Source organism: Bubalus kerabau, chromosome 22, assembly GCF_029407905.1.
Source record: "Bubalus kerabau isolate K-KA32 ecotype Philippines breed swamp buffalo chromosome 22, PCC_UOA_SB_1v2, whole genome shotgun sequence".
In the NCBI taxonomy this organism is placed as follows: domain Eukaryota; kingdom Metazoa; phylum Chordata; class Mammalia; order Artiodactyla; family Bovidae; genus Bubalus; species Bubalus kerabau.
Window position 1 is genome coordinate 2,702,167 of NC_073645.1, and position 18,773 is coordinate 2,720,939.

An 18,773-nucleotide genomic window follows, 5' to 3' on the forward strand; every position below is an offset into this window, starting at 1 on the left:
TCTTCCCAACCCAGGGATCAAACCCAGGTCTCCCACATTGCAGGTGGAATCTTTACCATCTGAGCCACAAGGGAAACTACCCACTCCAGTATTCTCGATCTTCCCTGGTGACTCAGCTGCTAAAGACTAAGTTCTTGCAACTTGTCATATGTGATTATGAGCTGATTTGGGGGTGAGTTGACTATTAAGGTAGAAATACCTGTTTGTGTACTAGGTTGTGTCTAAAGGCACATTTAAAACATTTTGTTATATTTCATTGATATTTACTGTATTCTAGAAGTTTTTTGAAACTGTAAATGTACTTGAAGAAATCCAGGATGTAGAAAATACAGGCATTCTATCTAACTTTTTTTGCCTATAGTTGGTGCCAAGAGACATAGCAATAATGTAGAAAAAGAGTCTTTCCTTTAACTCACATTAACTTCATGAAATAATGCCTACAAGCTGAGAGTTCTAGCTACCAGATACCCTAACCACCCTAAGACTGCTTCAGCCTCCGTTACTGTGATGTCTTGAAACATGGTCTCCAGAAAAGAAATGGATCCCTGGCAACTGTTTGCAATATTTAGCTACCAAAATAGCAAATAATATTAGAGACAAAATATGTGTGGGTGTTGTCAGCATCTATGAATATGTTTGTATAATTTTATATTTTAGGTTAGTGAAAAAACTTGAATGCTCCTATAGAATACATGGGCTTCCCTGGTGGCTCAGAGGGTAAAGTGTCTGCCTGCAGTGTGGGAGATCCGGGTTTGATCCCTGGGTCAGGAAGATCCCTTGGAGAAGCAAATGGCAACCCACTCCAGTATTCTTGCCTGGAGAATCCCATGGACAGAGGAACCTGGTGTAGGGTATAGGCCATGGGGTCGCAAAGAGTCAGATATGACTGAGCGAGTAGATAGATAGATAAAATACATTGTTCAATTAATATTATTTTTCAGTTACATTAATATATATCAAATATACAAACATGTGCACATAACTAAAAATCTAACAATTTAATAATAAAAGTATAAAAATAAGCCACAATAATGAGGTAATGAAAAAACCTAGATTATAATATATAGAATGAATAATAAATCAAAATTGAAACCTAAAACTATGCTCAGAGATGAAGAGACCAAGTTTGTTAAACATTAAACAGAATAATTTTTTAAATTTAACTAATGATTTACTTCAAATGATTAAAAGAAATGCAGTTAATTTATAGATGGAAATTAATACACCAAAAACAAAGCAAATTGAATCCGTAAAATGTATTAAACAGTTCAGGAACTGGTGGCTTTAAAAAAAGATGAAATGGTTTCTGATAAACTAAATAAAGATGAAAGGAGTTAGAAAAAATAGTAACTAAAATGGAATAGCTAAAATGCATGTGTGCATGTGTGTGTGCATGCGTTTGTGTATATATGACTAGATTGTGGTGGCAATTCAATGAATTTGAAAATCTTGAAACAAATTATACTCAAGCAGAGCCAGAATTTCATAAAATTAATCCAATGAAGCACAAATAATTTAATGAATCAATATTCAGAGTAAATAGTCATCAAATCAAAAATTAAAAAAAAACACAAATAATGGCTTCTAAAAGTTAGTCAAGTTCAAATTAACTTTATAGTGCATATCCTATTTCTATGACAAATAACAATTCTCATTTTATAAAACAGCTACTGAGCATGGAAAAATACAGTCTTCACTAAGTTTAAGCAATCTTGATTCTAAACTGGATCATTCCAAAATAATTGCTGGAGATACAGGTTTGATCCTGTGTCCAGAAGAGCTGCTGGAAGTCGACACGGCAATTCGCTCCAGTATTCTTCCTGGAGAATCCCATGGACAGAAGAGCCTGGCAGGCTACAGCCCATAGGGTCACAAAGAGTCAGACATGACTGAAGCGACTGAGCACTAAAGTGGTATTTATGAATGAATATATATATTGTCTTACAAAATATTAGTAAGCATGTTTCAGATGGCCATAAGAGAATTATGATCTACATTGATGGTTTCTTTAGAAAGGAATACATTTTATGTTAATACTGTATGTGATTCCAGTAAGTTAAAGCTGTATATTCAGATTGAAAATTTCATGAAAAAGATTTTACACAAAATTTCATTTAATTAAATAAGGCAATCAACCGCTTAATAATTCTTAATTATATTAATAAAGAAGTTATGTATGAGATATATATTAACCTTGAAAAGAACATATTACCCATACTAGGACTAAGGACAGAATGCATGTGCTTATCTGCTAAGGCTTCTATAACAAATACCACAGACTGACGGACACAAGAGAATTGTGAAAAGTGAAATTAAAAGTTGCTCAGTCGTGTCTGACTCTTTGTGACCCCATAGACATAAGTCCATGGAATTCTTCAGGCCAGAATATTGGAGTGGGTAGCCTTTCCCTTCTCCAGGGGATCTTCCTAACCCAAGGATCCAACCCAGGTCTCCCACACTGCAGGCGGATTCTTTACCAGCTGAGCCACAAGACAGCTGTATTTTCTCATAATTCTGGGAGCTGGAAATCCAAGATCAAGGTGCTGGCAAAGTTGATTTTTGGTATGACCTCTCTCCTTGGCTTGCAGACCCTTTTTACTGTATTGGCACATGGCCTTTTCTCTGTGTGTGCTCCTGGTGTCCATTCTGCTTCTTACAAGGACATCAATGTTATTAGATTAGGGCCCCGCTCTTTGACCTCATTTCACTTTTAATTACTTTCTTCAAAGTCCTTATATCCAAACACAATCATGATGGGAGACAGGGCTTGATGTTTTGTTGTCATCATAAATTACATATTTATCTATTATATATGCATTAACATAAATTTATATCTATGCTATGCCTTGGTCCTTTAGATCATACAGGGACAAGCAGAGAGATTTTAAACAAGAAATATTATAATAATCGAGTTTGCATTTAGTTATGTAGTTATCTCCACCAGTCTTCTTTATTTTGATGTATGGCTTCAAGTTGCTGTCTAGTGTCCTTGTGTTTACATCCAGAAGACTCCTTTCTGCATTTTTGTAGGGCAGGTCTACAAACAACAAATTCCTTGGACTTTTGTTTACCTTGATTTTGTTTTTAATTGAAGTCTAGTTGACTTACAGTTCTGTGTTAGAAATAGGATTACAGCAAAGTGCTTCAGTTGTGTGTTTACATATATGTGTCTATATATATGTATATACTTTTTCAGATTATTTTTCACTGTGGGTTATTTGAAAATATTGAATATAGTTCCATATGCTATAAACTGCTTAAATTTCTTATCGAGTTTGAAATTTTGCTAATCAGATTTGGAATTCAGTGGATTATTTTGTTGCTATTATCCAACAGTTTAGGAATGCCACCCTACAGCTTTCTGGCCTCCATCGTTTTTGCTAAGAAACTGACACATAATGTTGTCAACAACTTGTTTGTGGTAAGTAGCCTCTCCTTTTGATTTCAGGGTGCTCTCTTTGTCTTTTGACAGATTGATTATAATGTGTCTCAATGTGGATACTGTTGTATTCATTCTTCTTGGAGTTCATTACATATCCAATTTGTGTAAAATCATATCTTCCATCAAATTAGGAAGCTTTCAGCCATTGTATATCATCATATACTGTGTCACTTTTTCCTCTCCCACTGGGCCTCCTAGTCTGCATTATCAGTAAGTGTGATGATGTCTTACAAGCCTTTTATGCTGGTTTTTGTTTTGTTTTGTTTTGTTTTGTCTCTATTAGTTTTTCTTTCTGCCTCTCAGACTGGATAACTGCTGATCTGTCTTATATATATACACTTTTGTCTTCCTTAAATCTCTTGTTGAAATTCTCTAGTGATTTTTTTTTATTATTTTATAAAAAATAGTTCAAAGCTCTCCAACTATTTTTAAGTTGCCTTCTTGATTTGATATTTATTGATTGCTATAAGCCTTTGACTTTTTTCAAGAGTTAAGCAAAATCAATGCTGATATTTTTGTTTACTTTTACTGTGTTTGTAGAGAGACAAACTATACAAGTATTTTGTAACTTTTATACTTTTCAACTCCAGAATTCTTGTTTGGTTCCTTTCTTATAGTTTCTCTCTTTATTGATATCTATCATTCTTGAGGCATTATTTGCATAATGTCCTTTAGTTTTGTCCATAGTTCCCTTTACCTCTTTGACTATAAGACAATAGAGTCTTTTTCTAGTAAGTCCAATGTCTATACTTCCACAGAGACAATTTTGGTTAATTTTCTTATGAGTGGAGCATACATTTTCTTTTTTTACATGCTTCATTATTTTTTGTTGAAACCTGAACATTTTAAATTTTAGACGTGTTAATTCTGGAAATTAGATTTCTCTGCCACCTTGAAATTTTTTGTTGTTGCTTTCTCTGCTTTTAATTGTTTGGTTTTTAAATGAGTTTTCTAATCTATGTTTGTAAAGAATGTATTCATTGATATGTGTGGTCTGCAGTCTTTCTTCTTTTGGTTAGGTGATGTTGAGTGATGTCTTTGGATGCTTATAAACGAAAACAGAACCCAAAATTCTCTTAGTCTTTGCACACCAGCTCTTTGTTGCAACACTCCTTTATCCTTAGCTGGCCAGTTACCGACCTTGCTCAGTCTTTACTTCCTACTTGTGCAGAGCCTAAAGATCAGTCTGAGGTAACAGTTTAGAGTCGTCTCAGGTTCTTTGGTTTGTTTGTTTTTAACACAAATCTTTCTCTGAGCGTGCACATAAATTTCTATATTCCCTAATACTCATGTGAGATTTTCAGTGCCATAATTCTTCAAAGACTCCTTCTTCACAAATTTTCCTCTCAGACTTCTATCAGTTTGTTATTGTTCCTCAAATTGTAATCATTTGCTCTATGCAGCAGTGGGTTCTTCATTTGCTTTCCACATTTTCTGGAAAAAAAAAAAAAAAAAAAGCCCTCTGTGTAGTCACTTTTCTGCCCTGAGGAAGTTCTGGATCAGGTGAAGCAGAGGCGAGTGCTTTTGTCAGTCCTATAGGTAGGCATTAGACTAAAACAGATACAAATAACTATTTGAGAATAAGTTCAACTTTGCTTCCTCTGGAACCAGGGACCAGAATGACATATTGGAATGCCAGTTGTCATTTCAAGACCATTTTGGAGCCAGGAGAGAGGTAGGACAAAGGCAAGTAAAAACACTTCAAAGCTCCCCAGCTATTTTTAAGTTGCCTTCTTGATTAGGCTTTTACTTGGTTGCTATAAGCCTTTGGTGGCTCAGTGGTAATGAATTTGCCTACAATCACAGGAGAGGCAGGTTTGACCCCTGGGTTGGGAAGATCCCCTGGTGAAGGAAATGACAACGCACTTCAGTATTCTTGCCCAGGAAATCCCATGGACAGAGAAGCCTGGTGGGCTATAGTCCATGAGGTTGCAAAAGGGTCAGACATGACTTAGTGACTAAACATCAAAACTAAGCATTTGACCTTTTTTGGTTTTGTTTTTTTTTTTAAATTAAGAGTTAAACACACACACACACACACACACACACACACGCTAAATTTGACACTTTCATTCACTTTTACTGCATTTGTAGAGGGACAACCTCTTGGAACTACCACTACACCGTATTCAATGGCATCAAACACAAACCATTTGCATACATTTGGCATTAAAAATATATCTAATACTATTAGAATGAAACTAATAAATTTTCTAATATTTATGGGACATGTGTGTGTGTGTTTCTGTTTATGTGTGTTTTGTTGTTTTTGTTCAGTCGCTCAGTCGTGTCCAACTCTGTGTAACCCCCATGGACGGCAGACTGCAGCACGTAAGTCTTTCCTGTCCTTCACCATCTCCTGGAGCTTGCTCAAGCTCATGTCCACTGAGTTGGTGATTCCATCCACCATCTTGTCCTTTGTTGTACTCTTCTCCTGCCTTCAATCTCTCCCATCATAAGGGTCTTTTCTAATGAATCAGCTCTTTGCATCAGGTCGCCAAAGTATTGAGCTTCAGCTTCAGCATCAGTCCTTCTGTTGCAGGAAGGACTTCTGTTTCCAGGGCCCAAATGGGGCTCTTGGCTAACACTCAAAAATGAATTGTCTGAGGAGACACATGTGTTGAGAAAGCAAGAGACTTTATTGGGAAGGGGTGCTCAGGTGGAGAGCAGTAGGGTAAGGGAACCCAGGAGAACTGCTCTGCCACGTGTCTCCCAGTCTTGAGTTTTATGGTGATGGGATTAATTTCCAGGTTGTCCCTGACCAATCATTCTGACTCAGAGTCCTTCCTTGTTGTGCATTCATTGCTCAGCCAAGATGGCTGCCAGTGAGAATGATTCAGGGAGGTGGTCAAACGTGGTGTCTCCTTTTGACCTTTCTCGAACTCTTCCAGTTGGTGGTGGTTTATTAGTTCCATGTTCTTACCAGGACCTCCTGTCATAAAACAAGTCATGCAAATGGTGACTATGGTATCTGGGAAGGGTAGGTCGTTTCAGTCAGTGAGCTTCTCCAAACAACTGTCCCCTGAGAGATTTCTTGGGAACTGGGACAGAGGTATCTTTCTTCTGTAACTTCTTCCTGCTGTTCATGCATGTAGTTCTGCCTAGCAGAGTAAAAGCCTCTCTCTACCTGATCTAACTTGAGGTATTCTATATCTGAAACTGGCTTCCATCCTTGTGGTAACAGCAATTTAGTCTAAAACTCTCGGACCCTGTCAGAGATGAAACAGACAGAGGCCAAACAGTATACCTTACAAGATGGTTATCACTGGTCCCCAGAAAAGGAAGGCAAAATTTGCAGTGAGGCAACAGGGTGGTGTTCCAGGAATCTTGTGCTCATCCTGAAGTTATCATCTTCCACCTGGGTGGGGATCCCAGTTCCGTTGAAGAATTCAAAGAATTTGTTATGGGTCTTCCTTGAGTAGGAACCAGATTTTGCTCTAAGGCTGTACCACCACTTGAATGCTTCTCCTCTGTTTTTACATCCCCTCCCTTCTCTTATCAGCTGGACTGCCCTTTGAAACTTAGGGAAGGTTAGTTCAGTCATTTCACTTGCTCAGTCATGCCCGACGCTTTGCGACCCCATGAATTGCAGCACGCCAGGAATCCCTGTCCATCATCACCTAATGGAGATCACTCAAACTCACGTCCATCAAGAGGGATGATGCCATCTCATCCTCTGTCGTTCTCTTCTCCTCCTTCCCCCAATCCCTCCCAGCATCAGAGTCTTTTCCAATGAGTCAACTCTTCGCATGAGGTGACCAAAGTATTGGAGTTTCACTTTTAGCATCAGTCCTTCCAAAGAACACCGAGGACTGATCTCCTTTGGAATGGACTGGTTGGATCTCCTTGCAGTCCAAGGGACTCTCAAGAGTCTTCTCCGACATCACAGTTCAAAGTCATAAATTCTTTGGCGCTCAGCTTTCTTCACAGTCCAACTGTCACATTCATACATGACCACGAAAAACCATAGCTTTAACTAGATGGACTTTGTCGGCAAAGTAACGTCTCTGCTTTTGAATATGCTATCTAGATTGGTCATAACTTTCCTTCCAAGGAGTAAGCATCTTTTAATTTCATGGCTGCAATCACCATCTACAGTGATTCTGGAACCCAAATAAAGTCTGACACTGTTTCTACTGTTTCCCCATCTATTTCACGTGAAGTGATGGGACCAGATGCCATGATCTTCGTTTTCTGAATGTTGAGCTTTAAGCCAACGTTTTCACTCTCCTCTTTCACTTTCATCAAGAGGCTTTTTAGTTCCTCTTCACTTTCTGCCATAAGGGTGGTGTCATCTACATATCTGAGGTTTTCGATATTTCTCCCAGCAATCTTGATTCCAGCTTGTGCTTCTTCCAGCCCAACGTTTCTCATGATGTACTCTGCATATAATTTAAATAAGCAGGGTGACAACATACAGCATTGACGTACTCCTTTTCCTATTTGGAAACAGTCTGTTGTTCCATGTCCAGTTCTAACTGTTGCTTCCTGACCTGCATACAAATTTCTCAAGAGGCAGGTCAGGTGGTCTGGTATTCCCATCGCTTTCAGAATTTTCCAGCTTATTGTGATCCACACAGTGAAAGGCTTTGGCGTAGTCAATAAAGCAGAAATATATATATTTTCTGGAACTCTCTTGCTTTTTCCATGACCCAGCAGATGTTGTCAATTTGATCTCTGGTTCCTCTGCTTTTTCTAAAACCAGCTTGAACATCTGGAAGTTCACGGTTCACATATCGCTGAAGCCTGGCTTGGAGAATTTTGAGCATTACTTTAGTAGCGTGTGAGATGAATGCAATTGTGCAGTAGTTTGAGCATTCTTTGGCATTACCTTTCTTTGAGATTGGGATGAAAACTGACCTTTTCCAGTCCTGTGGCCACTGCTGAGTTTTCCAAATTTGCTGGCGTATTGAGGATAGCACTTTCACAGCCTCATCTTTCAGGATTTTCAATAGCTCAACTGGAATTCCATCACCTCCACTAGCTTTGTGTGCAGTGATGCTTTTAAGGCCCACTTGACTTCACATTCCAGGATGTCTGACTCTAGGTGAGTGATCACACCATCATGATTATCTTGGTCGTGAAGATCTTTTTTGTGCGGTTCTTCTGTGTATTCTTGCCACCTCTTCTTAATGCAGAGTTCCAAAGAATAGCAAGAAGAGATAAGAAAGCCTTCCTCAGCGATCAGTGCAAAGAAATAGAGGAAAACAACAGAATGCAAAAGACTAGAGATCGCTTCAAGAAAATTAGAGATACCAAGGGAACAGTTCATGCAAAGACGGGCTTGATAAAGGACAGAAATGGTATGGACCTCACAGAAGCAGAAGGTATTAAGAAGAGGTGGCAAGAATACACTGAAGAACTATACAAAAAAGACCTTCACGGCCCAGATAATCACGACGGGGTGATCACTCACCTAGAGCCAGACATCCTGGAATGTGAAGTCAAGTGGGCCTTAGAAAGCATCACTACACACAAAGCTAGTGGAGGTGATGGAATTCCAGTTCGGCTATTTCAAATCCTGGAAGATGATGCTGTGAAAGTGCTGCACTCAAAAACAAAAAAAAAATTCCAGTACTAAATATTTTGTATGGATGCCTCTGGGCCCTTCAGAGGTACTGCAGTGACCAACATAGTCTAAGAGTTATTTTTTCCTCTACTTTTGGGTCATTGCTAATTAGCTTGAGCTATTTTTCAAATAGTCTCTTAAGGCTTAAATATAGGAAAAAAGAGCTTGTTATTTATATTTAGAATAAAATACCCAATGACAATTCCAAAATCACAAACATTCTGATTGGCAGATTCAAATGCTTCAGTATTTGAATGACCTGTAGCATATATATATGTAAATAGATTTAGCAGCAGCAGCAAATATGTCTGAAAATGTATGTATGTTTAAGCAAACATATATATATATACTAGCATAGAATTTGTTTCCAGTTGTGTCCAACTCTTTGCAACCCCATGGGTTGCAGCACAACAGGCCTCCCTGTCCCTCACCATTTCCCAGAGTTTGTCCAAGTTCATGTTCATTGCATCCGTGATGCTGTGCAGGCATCTCATCCCTTGATGCCCTATTCTCCTTCTACCCACAATCTTTCGCAGTATCAGGGACTTTTCCAACAAGTCATGTTTGCATTAGATGACCAAATCACTGGAGCTTCAGTTCTTCTAGTGAATGCTCAGGGTTGATGTGCCATAAAATTGACTGGTTTGATCTCCTTGCTGTTCAAGGGACTTTCAGGTGTCTTCCAGCACCACCATTCAAAGGCATCAATTCGTTGGTGTTCTGCCTGCCTTAAGGTCCAGCTCTCACAACTGTACATGACCCCTGGGAAGACCATAGCCTGGACTATACAGATTTTGTCAGCAGAGTAATGTCTGCTATTCAACACAGAATCTAGGTTTGTCATTGCTTTCCTGCCAAGAAGCAATCATCTTATGATGTCATGGCTGCAGTCACCATCTGCAGTGATTTTGGAGCACAGGAAGAGGAACTCTATCACTACTTCCACCTTTTCCCCTTCTATTTGCTGTGCAGTAATGGGCCCAGATGTGATGATCTTAGTTTCTTAAATACTTAATCTTAAGCTGGCTCGTCCACTCCTCTCTGTCACCTTCATCAAGAGGCTCTTGAATTCTGTCAAGAGAATGCACTAGACATAGCAAATACCCTTTTTAAACAACACAAGAGATGACTTTACACATTGATATCACCAAATGATCAATACCAAAATCAAACTGATTACATTCTTTGTAGCCGAAGATGGAGAAACTGTACAGTGAGCACAAACAAGGGCCGGAGCTAACTGTGGCTCAGATGATCAGCTGTTCATAGAAAACTTTCGGCTTAAACTAAAGAAAACTGGGGAAAATACTAGGTCAGCCAGGCATGACTTAAATTAAATCCTGTATGAATTCACAACAGAGGTAACAAATAGATTCAAGGGATTAGATCTACTTAACTGTGTGCCTGAAGAACTACGAACAGAGATTTGTAATATTGTACAGGAAGCAGAAAACAAAACTATCCCAAGGAAAAAGAAAAGCAAGAAGGCAAAGTGGTTATCTGAGGCTTTACAAACAGCAGAAGAATGGAGAAGTGAAAAGCAAGCGAAAGAGGGAAAGGTAAATCCAATTAAATGCAGAGTTTCAAAGAAGAGCTAGCAGAGACAAGAAGGCCTTCTTCAATGAACAGTTATGAATAATAAAACAAGACAACAAAAGGGGAAGACTAGAGATCTCTTCAGGAAAATTGGAAACATCAAGGGACCATTATATCCAAAGATGGGCACATGAAGGATAAAAATGGCAGAGACCTAGTAGACACTGAAGAGATCAAGATGGAAAAATTACATGGAAAAACTGTACAAAAAAAGATGGTAATGAACCAGATTCCTATGATGGTGTGGTTAGTGACCTAGAGCCAGACATTCTAGACTTCAAAGTCAAGTGGGCCTTAAGAAGCAGTGCTGTTAATAAAGCTAGTGGATGTAATGAAATTCCAGAAGAACAATCCAAACTCCTAAAGGATGATGCCAGCAAGGTTTTGCATTCCTTATATCAGCAGATCTGGAAGACCCAGCAGTGGCCACAGGACTGGAAAAGGTCAATCTTCATCATCATTGCCAAGAAGGATAGTACCAAAGAATGTGCTAGCCATCAGACAGTTGCTCTCATCTCCCATGCTAGTAAGGACATGCTTAAAATCCTGCATGCTAGGCTTCAGCATTATGTGAACCAAGAACTTCCAGATGTCCAAGCCGGGTTTAGAAAAGGAAGAGGAACTAGAGATCAAACTGCCAACATTCACTGGATTATAGAGAAAGTAAGGGAATTTCAGTAAAACATCTATCTCTTTTTCATCAACTACACTAAAGCCTTTGACTGTGTGGATCATGACAAACTGTGGAAAGCTCTTAGAGAGATGGGACTACCAGACCATCTTACCTGTCTCCTGAGAAACCTGAATGTGGTTCAAGAAACAGCAGTGAGAACCCCGTGTGTGAAACTGATCGGTTCAAGACTGAGAAAGGAGTACCACACAGCTGTCTGTGGTCACCCGGTCTGTTCAACTTATATGCTGAGGACATCACAGAAATGCTGGATGGCTGAACACAGGCTGGAAACACAGTATTATATACACATAAATATTACCATCTTCCTTCCCAGAGACACATGCTGTGTGTTTTATTATATTTAAATTTTCTATGGGTTAATCTTAAATTTTAACAAATACACTAACACTCTAAGTCTTCTAGAACTGTTAAGAAAGTTCTAGGACCCACAGCAGATTTTCCAACCTGGGGGTCTGGCAAAGGTACTGAGAACCCCAGGGAATTTGACTTTGGAGGCCAGTGGAATTTGATTACAGAACTTCCACTGGACTGGGGAAACGGTCTCTTGCAGGGCACAAAGAAAATCTTTTGCACACCAGGAGCCAGGAGAAAGGAACAGCATCCCCACAAGAGACTGTGCCAGACTTGCCTGTGAGTGACCAATAATCTCTGGTGGAGGCATGGGTCCACAGTGGCTTGCTGCAGGGTCAGGGGCACTGAATACAACAGTGCATGCATAACTCCTTTTGAAGGAAGTTGCCATTATCTTCATTACCCTTACCATAGTTTGGCCTCAGGCCAAACAACGCGGAAAGAACAAAGAAACCCAAATAAAGAGAAAATTAGATTAAAGACTGATTAAACATGACCCCGCACATGAGAAAAAGACCCCGTTTCCCCCAAAATCAATCTCTCCTATCAGGTAGCTTCCATAAACCTCTTATCTTTATCCCTCAGAGGGCAGACAGAATGAAAACACAATCGCAGAAAACTAACCAAATTGATCACATAGACCATAGCCTTGTCTAACTCAATGAAACTATGAGCCATGTAGAGCCGCCCAAGATGGACGGGTCATAGTGTAGAGTTCAACAAAATGTGGTCCGCTGGAGAAAGGAATGGCAAACCAGTATTCTTGCCTTGAGAACTCCATGAACAATATGAAAAGGCAAAAAGACATGGCATTGAAAAATGAACTTCCAAGGATAGCAGGTACACAATATGCTGCTGGAGATGAGTGGAGAAATAACTCCAGAAAGAATGAAGAGAAACAGCCAAAAAGAAAAAAAACACCCAGCTGTAGAGGTGACTGGTGATGGAAGTAAAGTCAGATACTGCAAAGAACAACATTGCAAAGGAACCTGGAATATTTGGCCCATGATTCAGGGTAAATTGGAAGTGGTCAAACAGGAGATGGAAAGAGTGAACATCGACATTTTAGCAATCAGTGAACTAAAATGGACTTGAATGGGCGAATCTAATTCAGATGACCATTATATCTACTACTGTGGGCAAGAATCCCTCAGAAGAAATGGAGTAGCCTGCACAGTCAACAAAAGTTCAAAATGCAGTACTGAGGTGCAATCTCAAAAATGGCAGAATGATCTCTGTTCCTTTCAAAGGCAAGCCACTCAATATCACAGTAATCCAAGTCTATTCCCCAACCAGTAATGCTGAAGAAGCTGCAATTGAACAGTTCTATGAAGATCTACAAGACCTTCCAGAACTAACACCCCAAAAAAGCAGTCCTTTTCATCATCGGAGATTGGAATGCAAAAGTAGGAAGTCAAGAGATACCTAGAGTAACAGGCAAACATAGCCTTGGAGTACAAAATGAAGCAGGGCAAAGCTAACAGACTTTTGCAAAAAGAATGCACTGGTCATAGCAAACACCCTCTTCTAACAACACAAGAGATGACTCTACACATGGACATCACCAGATGGTCAATACCCAAATCAGATTGATTTTAGTCTTTGCAGCCAAAGATGGAGAAGCTCTATACCGTCAGCAAAAACAAGAAAAGGAGCTAAATGTGGCTCAGCTCATGAACTCTTTTTCACAAAATTCAGATGTAAATTGAAGAGGGGAGTGAAAACCACTAGGCCATTCAGTTATGACCTAAATCAAATCCCTCACAAGTATACAGTGGAAGGGAAAATAGATTCAAGGGACCAGATCTGAGAGTGCCTGAAGAATAGAGGATAGAGGTTTGGGACATTGTACAGGAGGCGATGATTAATGCATCCCCATGAAAAAGAAATGCAAAAAGGCAAAAAAAGTCATTTTTGCAAAATGCAGAAAGGCCTCTGAGGAGGCCTTAGAAATAGCTGAGAAAAGAAGAGAAACAAAAGGCAAAGGAGAAAAGGAAAGCAATGCCCATCTGAATGCAGAGTTCCAAGGAATAGAAAGGAGACGTAAGAAAGCATTCCTCAGTGAGCAATCCAAAGAAATAGAGGAGATGATAGAATGGGAGAGAACTCTTCAAGAACATTAGAGATACCAAGGGATCCTTTCAGGCGAAGATGGGCAAAATAAAGGACAGAAATGGTATGGATCTAACAGAAGCAGAAGATATTAAGAAGAGGTGGCAAGAATACACAGAAGAACTATGCAAAGAGATCTTCATGTCCCAGATAACTACAATGGTGTGATCACTCACCTAGAGCCAGACATCTTGGAGTTGTGAAGTCAAGTGAGCCTTAGGAAGCATCACTACGAACAAAGCTAGTGGAGATAATGGGATTCCAGCTGAGCTATTTCAAATGCTAAAAGATGATGCTGTGAAAGTGCTGCACTCAACATGCCAGCAAAATTGGAAACTCAGCAGTGGCCAAAGGACTGGAAAAGGTCAGTTTTCATTCCAATTCCCAAAGGAAGGCAATGCCAAAAATGTTCGAACTACCACACAATTGCACTCATTTCACATGCTAGTGAAGTAACACTCAAAATTCTCCAAGCAGGCTTCAACAGAACGTGAACTGTGAACTTGCAGATGCTCAAGCTGGATTTAGAAAAGGCAGAGGAACTAGAGAGCAAATTGCCGACATCTGCTGGATCATAGAAAAAGCAAGAGAGTTCCAGAAAAACATTTACATCTGCTTTATTGACTATGCCAAACCCTTTGACTTTGTGGATCACAAAAAACTGTGGAAAATTCTTAAAAGACATGGGATTACCAGACCGCCTTACCTGCGTCCAGAGAAATTTGTATGCAGGAACAACAATATTTAGAACCGGACATGGAACAATGGACTGGTTCCATACTGGGAAAGGAGTACCTCAAGGCTGCCTATTGTCCCTCTGCTTATATAACTAAAGGAAATCAGTCCTGAATATTAATTGGAAGGACTGATGCTGAAGCTAAAACTCCAATACTTTGGCCACTTGATGCAAAGAACTGACTCATCTGAAAAGTCCCTGATGCTGGGAAAGATTGAAGGCAGGAGGAGAAGGGACCAACAGAGGATGAGATGGCTGGATGGCATCACCGACTCAATGGACCTGAGTTTGAGTAAACTCTAGGAGTTGGTGATGGACAGGGAGGCCTGGCATGCTGCAGGCCATGGGGTCACAGTCTGATATGACTGAGCGAGTGAACTGAACTGATGCAGAGTACATCATGCAAAATGCCGAGCTTGATGAAGCACAAGCTGGAATCAAGATTGCAAGGAGAAATATCAATAAGCTCAAATATGCAGATGACATCACCTTTATGGCAGAAAGTAAAAAGGAACTAAAGAGCCTCTTGATGAAAGTGAAAGAAGAGAGTGAAAAAGCTGGCTTAAAATGTAACATTCAAAAAACGAAGATCATCATATCTGGTCCCATCACTTCATGGCAAATAGTTGGGGAAGGCATGGAAACAGTGACAGACTATTTTCTTGGGCTCCAAAATCACTGCAGATGGTGACTGCAGCCATGAAATTAAAAGACGCTTGCTCCTTGGAAGAAAAACTATGTTTCAACCTAGACAGCATATTCAAAAGCAGAGACATTACTTTGCCAACAAACATCAGTCTAGTCAATGCTATTGTTTTTCCAGTAGGCATGCATGGATGTGAGAATTGGGACCATAAAGGTAGCTGAGTGCCAAAGAACTCATGCTTTTGAACTGTGGTGTTTGAGAACACTCCTGAGAGTCCCTTGGACTGCAAGGAGATCAGATCAGTCAATCCTAAAGGAAATGAACCTTGAATATTTATTGGAAGGACTGATGCTGAAGCTTCAGCTCCAATACTTTGGCCACCTGATGTGAAGAACTGACTCACTGATAAAAAAAAATACCCTGATGCTGTGACAGATGGAAGACAGAAAGGGTGGACAGAGGATGAGGTGGTTGGATGGCATCACCAAGGCGATGGACATAGGTTTGAGCAATCTCTGAGAGTTGGTGATGGATAGGAAATCCTTGTACACTGCAGTCCATGGGGTCTCAAAGAGTTGTATGCCACTGAGAAACTGAACTCTAGGTCTTGTCCCATACAGCTTAGGCTTTTTACATTTATTCCTAATCACTCCGTGGTGTCCAACTCTTTGCAACCCCATGGACTTTAGCCCATCAGGCTCCTCCATCCATGGACTTCTCCAGGGAAGAATACTGGAGTGGGTAGCCATTCCTTTTTCCAGGGGATCTATCCAACCCAGGGATGGAACATGGGTCTCCCGCATTGCAGGCAGATTCTTTATAGTCTGAGCCACTAGGGAAGCCCAATCTAAGATTAAGAAGTAGACTGGCTATACTTTTTGATCCCATTTTCCATCTTCTTTGGGTTACAATGTGACATAATTTCCCTTATGATGAGTTTTTTTCAGTCCAACCTCTTATCTAGGCCTTAATTAACTGAAGAGTTGTATGGAGGAAAAATTGCTATTTGTACTTTGCAAGCTTAGTCCTTCAAAGCCATCACATTTTGTTTCTTCAAAATCCTTGGCCATGAACAACCAGTGTATTTGAAGCCAGGGGTTGAATGAAACATAATTTGAATGGGGAAGTGTATAAGTAGAACACATTAATTCATTATTTCTTATATGCAAATGATTTATCTACTTGCACCAATATTAATCCTCCCTTAGACTGTGAAACTGCTTTGTGATAGGAATGGGAAGGAAGGGAGATGGCATAAACTGAAGCGAGGTTGAACTGTTGCCAGGTCTTGTTTAAGTGCAGACTTAAGAGCAACATATTGATACTGTCAGCCAAAATTTCCACTCGCCATCACATTCGTGGTAGAGACAAATAGCTTTAGAATTATTGAATAAGAAAATGTGTTTTTCATGATCATAACCGGAGAAGGCAATGGCACCTCACTTCAGTACTCTTGCCTGGAAAATCCCTTGGACAGAGGAGCCTGGTGGGCTGCAGTCCATGGGGTCACTAAGGGTTGGACGTGACTGAGCGACTTCGCTTTCACTTTTCACTTTCATGCATTGGAGAGGGAAATGGCAACCCACTCCAGTGTTCTTGCCTGGAGAATCCCAGGAAAGGGGGAGCCTGGTGGGCTGCCGTCTGTGGGGGTCACACAGAGTCGACTTAGCAGCAGTAGCAGCAGCAGCAACTAATGTATAGTGAAATACAGATCCTGGTTAAGGAGCTAAACTATTTTAATGGATTTTAGTGACAATGTCTACAAGTTTAAACTAAGAAATGTGGAAGATTTTTTTTCAACAAACATATCTGTACTTCAATAACATCATTTGCAATTCTGACCCTTGTTTGTTGTGTTTATTTTCATTAGTAAATTGTTCTTTATAATCTTTATCAAGATTATACTTTCTTAAATCATCAAATTTTATATTAATATGTTCTGAAAATAAAATGTTGAATAATGAATCGAATCTTTAATATCACCATAGGTTTTCAGTATGTGTTAAATTTATATATACTTTATGAAAGTTTTAATATGAATAGACTATAATGAATCACGCTAAAATCAACGCTGCATTATATAATTTTAAATTATATCCTATCATATTTATTTACCTTTATTCTTTTGTGACATAAGCTCCCCAGCTGATTTTTAACTAAACATTAAGGAACATATTTGCAGTTTTGCAGTATAATCATGCATACAATTTTAGTACACATTTCAACCATTTATAAATGTTTATAAAAATGCACGTTTCCACTTCTGATGTTACATCCTTTTAATTGCTTGAGAGCAAAGAGTAAGTCTTTTTTAAATTGGCCAACTGAAAGTGTATCCCCTGGTGGGTGGCCAATGATGTTATGGATGAATGAACATTTCGCAAACCTTATTCATAAGAAAATGGGGAGCTGGAACCCCCACTCCCACCACGGTAAGGAGGGGTCCCTCCCACCATGGTCTGTCAACAGAGACTGCTTGGAGAGCCCAGACACTACCTCCACCTAGCAGGAACAGAGCAGGGGTCTCAACAGAGAGCCGGAGATGGAAATCATTGCCAAGAGCTGGGAGCCCTGCTCTCACCAGCAGGACAAAAGAAGGTCAGAAGGAGCACCGAAGCGAATCAAAACTCAGACCAGAGGAAAGGATGGGAAACTATGTTCAGCTGAGGCGAACAGGCGTTTTCTCAGAATGACATCCCAGCCAGGAACTTTAAAAATATTGATGTATGGCAAAACCAATACAATATTGTAAGGTAATTAGCCTCTAATTAAAATAAATTTAATTTAAAAAATAAAAATAACATTGACAGATCTGCCTACAGAGAGACAAAAAAATCTAAATTTATAAAGAGAAAGCCATAATTAACAAAGTTAAACGCTGAGAGACTCGTCGTCGGACATTAAGGTCCAAATAGTTAACTCACATGAGGAATCATAGGATCTTCCAGATCCTCAAATCCAAAAAAAAAACCCATCTATTTTTCAGTTCTTGACTCCTCAACCTGAGAGAAAATTAGTAACCAAAATGCCCCGGTCCCCACCCCGCCGCCCCCCGGGGCGCAGGCTCGCTCTCCCCCAAACTCAGCCGCTGCCGGAGCCCCGGACGAACACCGCAGCCCCCCGACCCCGCGGGCCCCCGAGCTCCCGGACGCGCCCTCGCGGCACCCAGTCCCCGAAAGCCGCACCCCGGGGCCCCAAGGAGCCGCGCCACTGGACCCGGGCCGGCCGCCGCTCTCCGCCCTCAGGCTGCGGACTGCCTCCGCCGCCCACGGCGCCCCCGGCCCACACCCCGCGCCTCGGGCTGCGGCGTCTCCAGCCCTGGGCCGCCGCCGGGACCGCTCGCCCGCGCCGAGGTCTGGCTCCGGAGCGGGAGCAACCTCGGAAGGGTGAGCAAAGGGGCGCACAAGCGCCTCAGCGGAACTGGCTCCTCCCGCGGCGGGAGTCCGGCCATCCTCGGCCTGCGTTGGAGGCTAGACGGGGACCGAGCTGCTCCTCTGACTTTGCTCCGTCTGCGCCTCCCGTCGTTTTCCGCGGGTGCGGCCGCCACAGATCTAGAGGCTTAACAGGGAGCCTCAGAAGGCGCGCCTATAACTCGCGCAGGGCCCACCGTGTCCCGCCGCTAGCGCC